This window comes from Erythranthe guttata, chromosome 7, assembly GCF_056151865.1.
Source record: "Erythranthe guttata isolate IM_541 chromosome 7, IM_541, whole genome shotgun sequence".
Lineage (NCBI taxonomy): Eukaryota > Viridiplantae > Streptophyta > Magnoliopsida > Lamiales > Phrymaceae > Erythranthe > Erythranthe guttata.
Genome location: NC_142539.1, coordinates 14,024,849 through 14,036,844, shown reverse-complemented (window position 1 = coordinate 14,036,844; position 11,996 = coordinate 14,024,849). Strand labels below are relative to the sequence as shown.

The following is an 11,996-nucleotide window of genomic DNA, read 5'->3' as shown; positions in this document are numbered from 1 at the left end:
TAAATGATAAATAAAATATAAAATATGAAAAACTATGATATTGAAATAAAATACATTATCTGACCCAAATGGTACAACTATCCCGTCCCATACACTTGGATCCTTAACACGAAAATTAATTATCAATGTAATGTTTTACAGTACATGCATTGACATCGCCTATAACTCATCTAATACCCTGCGAGTAACATGCACATTTCTCATCGTTCAAGTGCAATAAGTGATGCAAATTACCGAAACACAAATCACCTAAAAGTGTAAGAAATAAATATAATTTATACTAAGTACATTGATTAAAAAAAAAACTTCAGTGGAGTCGACAATAAAATTAGCATAAACTGCAAATAAACTTAACACGACAAAATAATTATATATATAAATAGAGTAAAAAACAGTTTGCCCCCTAAACTATGTGGCGTTTTGCACTTTGCCCCCAAACAAAATTTGTTTGCACGTTTTTACCTGAACTCGTTAATTCGTTGTACGGTGCCCCCTAACTGATTTTTCCGGCAATTTCGATCGAAATGTTAAAACACGTGTGTTGCACGTGATATTCGCAGGGGTAAATTCGTCCCTTCACTTATATTCTATATATTAACTATGAATTAATCATTAAAAAAATAAAAAAAAGGGGTAAGTACATATAAATCCCCAAACACAAACTTAAAGTGCGGATCAGTCCCTACAGACGTTTCATAGACGTATAAGTCCCTAATGCAAAGTTTCACATGCAGTTTAGTCCCTAAAGGTAAGTGAAAATTCTAAAATACCATTTACTTTAATCTGAAATTACATACTTTTTCATTTTCTCTCTCTTACTTTTCTCTTTCTTCTCTCTTTCATCTTTCCTCTTTTTCTATGTCTCTTCTCTCTCCTTTTCTTGCCCGTTCCAATTCAATTTATGTTATTTCTCTTCAAACAACAAACGAAAATGAACAAGAAAATGCGCAAGAAAACAAACTCCTAAATCAATACAAATGAAGCAACAAGAACAAAAAAAAAAGGAAGAACCAAGGTAGTAGAAGAAGAAAAAAGACAAAGAGAAAAGAGGAAAAAGACCCATTTTCAAAGAATGGTGAAGGAGAAGAAATAAGATATGACTTGTTTCCCCTAATCATTAACTCGGTTCCAACATCTGTTATCTTGTTGTTCGAGTTTGTAAAGATCATTTATTTATTGTCGATTTTGAACACTCTTCTCTTGGGTATTATTCTTCGGCGATATTAGCATGTTCCCAAAGAATTTTTAGTTCTAGCAAGGATTTGATGTATGATGTTTGATGACTTTGATATAGGAAATGGGAAAAAGGTTTATTGTATTACTCTTGGTGATGTTGTAGTTTATGCCATATGCAATAGTGGTATTGCTAGTGCATTTGGATGGTGTTGAAAGAGAGTATTGGAAGTACTAGTTGTGGAACTTTATAGTGAGTTTTATTTGATATAATTGTAATTATGTGTATGTAGTCGCAGGAATATGTCCTTTTATATAGTTAACAATATTATTGGTCAGCTCTACTCGTACTTTATATTGAAAATATTCAATATTGTACCATATATTTTGATGAATTGTACTTACCTGTTGAAGTCATGGTACTATATTGTGTTATGAGTTGAGTTTATATGGTTGACTTGGCCACAAATTAATATAAACAATATAAGCGTACCATACTAATGAACAACACATATTTTCTAGTTTATTTGAAAATACGTGTCAATTCTAGACATGTACTTCACATGTGTATTCACTGTACTTACGTGTTTCACACATCGGACTATAGTTTGTGATGAATTGAGTTATACCGATTTCCATGACACTTTAATGATCAATTAGTATAGGAGACGCATAAATTATGTTTTAGATGTGTATGTTAAGGTTGGTGAGCATTATTGTTGCGTTTGGAGTACAAAATGCCATAAATATGTTCAATTTCATACATGATACTCATATAAGTGTACAAGATACCATAAATGTGTTGGATTTATTACATGATACTCATATAAGTGTAGAGGCTCATGCGTAGAGCTAAAATTGCCCTCAAATGTTCCCATAATCTATGTTGATCAACTCCTACATCATCTCATTTCATGTTAATAGTCTTAAAATGAAGAAAATGCGTCTTAAAATGATATTATATGGATGCATTGGCCCCACAATAATATAAAGAATATAACAGTACAATATTAATGGACAACATATACTTTATGAATAAACTCACAATACTATATGCATGAATAACTCTAACTTTACCAGTTTATACATTGTACTTATAATTTGTGGAACAAAACATACTATATTTTGTGATAAATTGAGTTGAACCTATTTCCTTGACACTTTAATGATGAATTAGTATGGGAGATGCATAAATTATGTTTTAGATGAGTATTTTAAGTATGGTGAACATTGATGTTACGTTTGGAGTCCACAAATGTGTTTGATTTCCTACACGATATTCACATATAGTACAAGACTTGTATGTAGAACTAGTATTTTTCTCAAATGTTACCATAATTGATATTGATGGATTCCCACGTTATCTCATTTCATGTAATTAGTCATAAAATGAAGGAATGCCTCAGAAAATGAGTTTATATTGTTGTATTGGTTCCAAAATAATATATATAAAACAAGCGTACCATATAAATGCAGAAAATCTATTTTTTCATTGAAAGAAGCGTACTCTATTAATGGACAACACGAGCATCACTGGTGTAATGCATTCATTTCTATGTAGAATAAATTGTACCATAATTATAATGAATTGAATTGTACCAATTTCATAATAAATTTAGTGATTAGTGAGTGTGGGAGGGACATAAAATATATTTTAAATGACTATTTTAAGATTGATGAACAATGGTGTTGCGTTTAGAGTTCAAAATGCCTCAAAATGCTGACATGATACTCACTTAGACAACACGTACTTCACCACTGAACCAAATATACTTGATTCTAGACGTAAGCCTACTATGTTGACGTATTTATTCTACTACATGACTAGCAATACTAGTACTTTTCATCTCTTATTTCAACACCATCCAACAACACTAGCAATACTATTGTTTAATACGACATATACTACTGCAGTCACATAAAACACAAAATGTTTCAAAAAATAATACGAGAAGCATCTTTCTCATAACCTATATCAACTATCAAACATCTTTTAAATATGTGACTAGAAAAAGAAAATCATATCTTGTTTCTTCTCCTTCACAATTCTTCGAGAATGGGTCTCTTTCCTCTTTTCATTTTGTTTTCTTCACGAGTTTTTTCTTGCGCCTTTTCATTTGTTGTTTAAAGAAAAATAACTGAAAATTGAGTTTTGAATTGGAACGGGGCAAGGAAAGAAAAGAGAAAGGAGAAAGAGAAAGAGAGGAAAGAGGAAAGAGAAAGAAAGAAAAAAGGAAGAGAGAGAAAAATTAAATGAAGAGAGAGAAAAAAATAATATAATAATATAAACATAGGGACTGAACTGCATGTGAAACTCTGCAGTAGGGACTGATCCGCCTATAAAACGTCTGTAGGGACTGATTCGCGCTTTAAGTTTGTATTTGGGGATTTATCTATACTTACCCCAAAAAAAAATAAAAAAATAAGAAAACAAAAAAGAAAAAAGAAACAAAACAAAATAAAAAAGAAGGTATCATCTTCTTATCCCGTCGCCCACCACCACTTCCAAGTTCCAAACCAGAAAATCTTTCTTCCCCCTGCTGCCGATTCGATCCGCCTCTATTCCTGCCATTCTCTCTATCCGTCACCACCTATTTTCTTGACGTTTTCCTTAATAAGTTTGATCCATGGCTGTGAGAAATAGGTCAAAATCTTTCGCCCAATTGTTTCGGGGGAGAATGCTTCTCTGATGAAAAATTTGGGGGATTTCGGTAAATTTTTTGGGCTTGTTTTGATTGTAGTGAAACCTTGGGTGTGTTTTTAATGGTTTGATTTTATAGTTGTTGAAGATTTTGTCGGCGGGCAACGAGCTTATCTCCAATTGGCGACTGAAATCGAAGGTGAAATCGGTCGGCGTCGTCGAGTTCTTGCTCAGTGTTCGCTGTAATTGGATGAGGCGCAAAGCTTATTGCTGCTTTGGATGTTCCTGGTTATTCTTCCCCTGCTCCGCCGTGGAAGTGGTGGAAGAAGGCGGAGATACGGGTAAGGATGAAAGAGGTTGTGTTGGGTTTCTTCGATGAATTTTTTCGACCCACTTTCGCGTCCATAAATCTACTCCTTCAGTTGTGTGTGAGAAAGATGAATTTTCACATGGGAGAAAATCTGCGTAAAAAATGGAGGATGAAGGATGGCGTTGGGAGAGAAGAAGGGGAATGAAGAATACGAGTGAATTGACAAGTTTGCCCCTGCCAAACTCACGTGATTTTCACATGTCTAGTATTCCGGCGGAAATCACCGGAAAATACCATTTTTCGGGCAACGTGCAACAAAAACACAAGTTTAGGTAAAAACGTGCAAAAAAAAATTGTTTGGGGGGCAAAGCGCAAACAATGCCTTAGTTTAGGGGGCAGACTGCTTTTTACTCATATAAATAATACAAACAACAAAATATATACTAATACTAATACTCATATTGATATTCACAATGATACTAATATTGATACTACTACTAACACTAATATTGATAATCATACTAATATTAATACAACTACTGATACTAATAATGATACTAATACTGATAATTTTGCTGATACTTATACTTATACTAACACTGATATTGATACTGATGTTGATACTAATATTGAAACTCATACTAATATTAATATTAATATTGATATGCACACTCATATTAATACTCATACTGATATTGATTATAGGAGAAATAGATTTGGAGAAAAGAGAATGATATCTCTTACGTATATTAATCATATATATAGTTACATGTACGAAACCCTAACCTACTACACAAGGTAACCTATTATACGAGGTAACTATAATAAATAAGAATAATAAATAGTATACGTAATATATATAATATATACGCTAATACACCCCCGCAGTTGAAACGGGAAAGGAGAGGACGTCGAGACTGGAGACAAACTGTTGAAATAGTTGAGTAGGGAGTCCTTTCGTGAAGATATCGGCAAACTAGTAGGCGGATGGGACGTGAAGAACTCGAACGTGTCCCAAAGCAACTTTGTCTCGGACAAAGTGGATATCGATCTCCACATGTTTCGTACGAGAGTGTTGAATAGGATTGTTGAATAGGTAGATGGCACTGACATTGTCACAGTAGACAATAGTGGCTTTCGAAAGTGGACATAGCAACTCAGAAAGTAGGTTGCGTAACCAAGTCGTTTTGGCGACGGCATTTGCGACAACTCGATATTCGGCCTCCGCACTCGATCGAAAAGTAGTGACTCGTCGTTTGGAGGACCAAGAGATGAGGTTGTTGCCGAGGAAAACACAATAGCCCGATGTCGAACGACGAGTGTCAGGGCAGCCACCCCAATCGGCGTCGGAGTAAGCGATAAGGGAGAGGTCCGGATTGGGGGAGAGCTTAAGGCCATGATCGAGAGTGCCACGAATGTAGCGAAGGATACGCCTGAGAGCAGCCATATGAGGTTCCCTCGGATCATGCATGAATAGACAAATTTGTTGCACAACATAGCAGATGTCGGGACGAGTAAACGTGAGGTATTGCAGTGCACCGGCAAGGCTGCGATAAAGAGTAGGGTCAGCAACGGGGGGTCTAGTGGTCGAAGACAACTTGCTCTTTGTGTCAGCCGGCGTAAGACAAGGGTTGCAGGAAGCCATGTGTGCACGATCTAGTATCTCGTCGGCGTACTTGCGTTGAGAGAGAAATAGCCCATTCGACGAGCGAGTAACTGAGATGCCGAGAAAGTAGTGAAGATCGCCAAGATCCTTCATTGCGAACTGTTGATTAAGGGCAGCGATGATAGAGCGGAGCAATTCAGGTGTGGAGGCCGTAAGTACAATGTCATCGACATACAACAGAAGGTAGGCGCATGAACTGTTGCGACAGTCGCGTGAACTGTTGCGACAGTCGCGGGAACTATTGCGACAGTACACAAAGAGTGAAGTGTTGGACTTGCATTCTCTAAACCCCATGGTAGTAATGTGAGATGCAAAACGTTTGTACCAAGCACGTGGTGCCTACTTGAGACCGTAGAGTGCTTTGTTGAGACGACACACGTGAGTGGGGCGAGATGGATCGACGAATCCGGGAGGTTGCTCGCAGTAGACAGTTTCAGAGAGATTGCCATGTAAGAAGGCATTTTTCACATCAAGCTGGTGGATTGGCCATGATCGCGAGAGAGCAATACTGAGAACTGTTCGAACAGTGGCTGGTTTGACAACAGGGCTAAAAGTCTCGTGAAAATCGATGCCAGCCTGCTGGTGAAACCCACAAACAACCCACCGTGCTTTGTATCGCTCAAGGGAGTCATCAGACTTGAGTTTCTGTTTGTGTATCCACTTACCAGAAATAACATTAGTGAATGGGGGGCGGGGCACAACATTCCAAGCATTGTTTTTAATTAAAACAGTATATTCCTCAATCATGACGTTTCGCCAGTTTTGGTCAAGAAGAGCTTGGCGATAGTTGGTGGGAATGGAAGAGGTAGAGGACGCAACGAGAGAGAAAAGAACTTTGGGTTTGTGGGTGCCCACTTTAATGCGAGTCACCATAGGGTGAGCAGGGGGAAGTGGGGGAGGTGGGGGAGGTGTGGGAGTAGGAGAAGGAGTTGTGAGCTGGTCGTGGTCGAGAGGTGGTGCTGCAGGAGAAACAGGTGTTGACTGTATTATAGGACTGTTGGACGAACTGTTGGAACATGGTGGTTCACTGTTGGAACAGTTGGAGGAACTGTTGCAACAGTTAGACGAAGTCTGAGGGAGGAGGAATAGGGAGGGTGTGTTTTTGTAGGAAGTGTGTTTTTGGGGGGAGTGGACTCAACAAAAGGAAAGTGAGTTTCGTCGAAGGTTACATGACGAGAAATTATGATTCGGCCAGTGGATCTATCAAGGCAGCAATAGCCTTTGTGAGAGGAAGGGTGACCGAGATAGACACAAGGAGTAGAACAGGGGGCGAGTTTATGTGGTGCGGTGGCGGTGTGGTTGGGATAACAGAGACAGCCGAATAATCGAAGATGAGAGTATGTAGGTTTGATGAGGTAAAGAGCTTCGTGAGGAGTCCGGTTTTGTGTGGTTTTGGTAGGTAAAATATTGAGCAGGTGTGTGGCCATATGAAGGGCTTCGACCCAATAAGTAGGAGGAAGATGAGCTTGAAAGATGAGGGATCGAATCATGTTAGTTATAGTGCGGATCATTCGTTCTGCGTGTCCGTTTTGAGGGGAGGTGTGGGGACACGAAAAACGATTTAGGATGCCGTGTTTAGTGAAGTAGTTTTGAAAATCCGCATTTTTTAATTCACGACCATTATCACTTTGTAAGGCTTTCAGGGGATGTTGGAATTGAGTTTTGAGAAGTGTATGAAAATTGACAAATGTTGTAAAAACGTCAGATTTATTTCGAAGAGGAAAAGTCCATAAATAATGGGTAAAATCATCAACTAACACAAGATAATATTTGAAACCCGTAAGACTAGAAACAGGAGAAGTCCATAAATCAGCATGAATAATTTGAAATGGAGCAACAGTAGTAGATTTTTGAGAAAAAAATGGTAGACGAAAATGTTTGCCTAATTGACAGGCATTACAAAGAGACTCCCTATGGTCTTTATTATGGGAAAGAAAAGTGCTAGAAAATAAACGGGATATGACGTGTTTGCCGGGATGGCCTAGACGCCGATGCCAAAGAGTGCGAGACGAAGGTGTTGCGACAGGGAGGAAAGCAGCGGGAGGTGAGGTGGGGGGAGGGACGCCAAATGGATATAGGTCACCGGAGCTATTGCACCTGAAAATCTCGACTCGACTCCGAAGATCCTTCACAGAAAAACCAAACGGGTCAAATTCAACCGAACATGAGTTATCGCGGGTGAACTTTCGAACAGAGATAAGGTGTTTGACAATATTGGGTGTGACATAGACATTTGTGAGGCGGAAAGGAGTGGTAGGAAGAATTGTGTGGCCTATGTGGGTTATGGGGATGGTGGAACCATTACCAACGACGACATGTTTGGGGAAATTCTGCCAGGATTAAAAAAAAAATTGAAATTACCTGAGTGTGGTGCCATATGAGAGGTCGCCCCGCTGTCCATGAACCACTGTGACTCGGTAGGCTGCTGAAGTGTCACCGTATTCAAACGGTTTGCGAGATCCACCACGTTGGCACTGTTGCAGGAACTGTTGCAACTGTTGATGGAACTGTTAGAGCTGTGGCATGGTTGCTGCTGCGGATGAACCTGAGTAGGAGTCGAGTGGCCGGTGTAGGGTTCAGGTGGTCCAGTAAAGTAGGCTTGAGCCGCTGGAGTGGATGGGTGGCCCGATGTATTTGGAGCGGATCCCAGAATTGACGGTTGTCGGTAAGGTGCGCACCAGAGTTGAGATGCGCCATGAGAACTATGGTAGCCGTAGTGCTGCATGGGATGACGGTTAGTGTTGCGACCTCCGCGACGGTTGGATCGGCCACCCCCGTGCTGATAGCGCGAAGAACTACCTCCACGGGACTGTTGCAGGAACCGTTGCAACTGTTGGATGGACAGTTCGCGTTGGAGGCGTAGAAAAGAGCAGCGGTCTGCTCCGGTTCAGCAATTCTTGTTTCTTCCATCTGAAGAAGCGATCGAGTCTGTAGAAAGGTGGGAAGGGGATTCTGAAAGGAGATGAGGTTGGCGACGGTCCCGTAATTTTTCGGAAGGCCGTGTAGGGTTTGTAGGACGAGTTGTTTGTCAGAGATTGGATTTCCGACATTGGCCAAGTTGTCTGCCGTGGTTTTGATTATTTGGCAATAATCGTGAATGGAGAGAGTACCTTTCTTGAGGGACTTGAATTTTTCTTCAAGTTGAATGGCTCGATAATCTTTGTTATCGGTAAAGAGAGAAGAGATGGCGGTCCATAGATCACTGGCGGTGGAGGTTTTTGAGAGAACCATGTTGGAAAGATCGTCGGAGATGGTGCCGTAGATCCAAGATTGGAGGAGATAGTCGGCGCGCTGCCATTCATCGGTGGAAATCGATTCCGGTCGGGGTTTTCCATGTAGAAGATCGGAGAGGCAGAAACGACCGACGGTAATTGTGAAAAAGTGACTCCACTTTTGATAATTAGGATTTTTCAGATCTAGAGTAACGGGGATAAGAGATTTGATATTAGAGATGGCATGAACAAGGTGAAAAGGATTGAGAGGAGCGGTGGAGGGAGAAGAAGCGTCGCCGGCCATGGAGAATGAGGGGCGACGACTATGGAGAAGAAGGGGTGGTGACGGCTAGGTTAACCTAGTGTCTGATACCATATAGAAGAAATAGATTTGGAGAAAATAGAGAATGATATCTCTTACGTATATTAATCATATATATAGTTACATGTAGGAAACCCTAACCTACTACACAAGGTAACCTATTATACAAGGTAACTATAATAAATAAGAATAATAAATAGTATACGTAATATATATAATATATACGCTAATATTGATAGATACAAATATTGATACTAATAATAATACTAATATTGGTATCGAAACCAATACTGATACTGATACTGATAGTGATACTAAAACTAATATTAATATTATACTAATACTAATATTAATACTAAAATTAATACTAATACTAATATTAATATTAATACTAATACTAATACTAATACTAATCACATTAATACTAACTTACAGAATAGTTAACTGTAATATGCTAATATGTTAATGCAAATATTGATTGATAGACTAATGCTAATGTTAATGTTAATATTAATTCTAATATATTAATATTAATGGTAATGCTAATCCTAATATGCTATTGCTAATGCTCATGTTAATTATTACTAATAATCTAATATGTTAATGGGTGGATAATAGTTAATTATATGAAAATCTAATATATTTGACAACAATGTATCGACATTAGATCAACTATTAAAAAATAACAATATGGTATGTCAATAAAAACTATTTTAAAAGAATTAAGTATGCATAGATACTTTATGTTATACATTGATGTATGTAGCATCAATTTATACTAAATTAATAATATAGGTAAAAAACCATTATATATAAATAATAATAATAAAAAAAATACATTTTAAATCGTTTACTTTTCTTATAGTATGTTGATTATATTAATTTTATTTCAAAATTTATTTCTCAGGTTGTTGTATAGCTAAACTCATCAATATGGAAACTAGTTACACGTTTAATTTGAATAGAGATTGTTAGGACTTAGGAGTAATTAAAATTAGGGCATAGAGCTATCCAAAATTTTAGTAGTTGATGTCATATATAAAAACTTGCATAAAATTAGGTGATATATATCCAACTATTAAAAATTTAATGTGATGAAACATACGTAGTGCCAAAAGTTGAAAATTGCATACCAAAAAATGTTTTACTTGATGTTTTAATATTAATTTAAATTAAGCTTGCAAGGGGATCTGATTTTATAAAATATCGGATCTACAACTATAAATCCCATTTCGATAAAAAAAACATTAAAATGTAAAAGAAACGTAATTGAGAAATATCAATGGTAAGTAGTTGGATCGAGTGTGTTTTGAGGAAAAAAAATTGGAACAGAAGAAGGGGGAGAATCCAGTAGTTGGATCGAGTGCTAAAAATTATATATGATAATATGAAGTAGTTGGATCGACTATTACATATGATAATATGATGTAGATCATCATATGAAGTAGTGGGTCGAGTCTTGAAAATTATATATAAGTATCAACACGGAAAGATAATTACATATGATAATTTGAAGTACTTGGATCGAGTGCTGAAAATCACATTGTTGTGGGATATTATATAGAATGGATTATTACGTAATATTGGAAATATTTTAAAAATTCAAAATTTGAATTTTAAAATGAGCCCCAATCTAAAATTTCGAAATCATTGATTATATAATTAAATGATTTGATTTGAATTGATTTAGAAATAGTTAATTATGACAGTTAATAAACAAGTATTAAGTTAATTTGGAAATAATTAACTTTGATTGAAAACTAATTGAGCTACCTAATCCGAGAAAAGTTAATTCACAATAAAATACACAATTTACCTTATTTTATGATGTATATAATATGGAAAAAAAATATAATTATGAGAAAATGTAAAAATTGACCTTATTTGATAAACAGATAATTCGAAACAAAAAAATAATATTATATATATAAAATCGTTTATTGTATATTATTGTATTTTATTAATGTATCATTATATTTATAAAATAAAATAATGAAATAATAAAAATATTTATATGTTGTATTTCAAAAAAAATATATATAATTTATACAAATACAATCACATCAAGTACTTCATGTATTACCAGCTATACTGTTTAACCAAACTAGTCGAAGTCGGAGGATATTGATTTGATTGGTAAATACCATCGGGCAGTATTACATGGTTTCTTTTTTGAATTTTTGGAGTTTGATGTATTACATTATTTGTGTGTGTTTGTGTTGTTTTTATAGACGAACAAGCTCGGTCAAGTCAAACATTGCGGAAATCTGGATTCGGAATTGGACAAATCGGGCAATATCGATCCGGGCACGCTCGCGAACAATTTGTAACGGATTACTCAGATATTAATGTTGCTTTTGGGAAATAAGTAAATTATGGTGATTATTTTTGTATGGTATTGAAATAAAATCATTAGAGTGACTACAAAAACTATCTATATGTATTTTTTTACCAAATTGAACACTTGCTATAAATTGATAAATGAATTTAAAAATATACCATACATGTATAATATAGCAAATTGAACAGCTAGCAGCCTACCTACCATAAACTAATGTTTGAATTTCAAAGTCTATGTATATCTCTATTATAGCAATTAGCAAATAGGGCAGTCACCATCAGTCATATTACAAATTTAAAAATCTACCATATCTACGTTATAGCTATGGGTG

General features: G+C 36.4%; 1 long non-coding RNA gene across 1 annotated transcript; it reads right to left on the bottom strand.

Annotated features, from left to right (window-relative positions):
* Positions 1 to 7,544: 7,544 nt before the first annotated feature.
* Positions 7,545 to 8,869, bottom strand: LOC148769769 (uncharacterized). The gene is made up of 2 exons (XR_016032302.1): positions 8,152 to 8,869; positions 7,545 to 7,916 (listed from the first exon to the last, which is right to left on the bottom strand). It is a non-coding gene; the product is annotated as an uncharacterized LOC148769769 (long non-coding RNA).
* Positions 8,870 to 11,996: the final 3,127 nt, after the last annotated feature.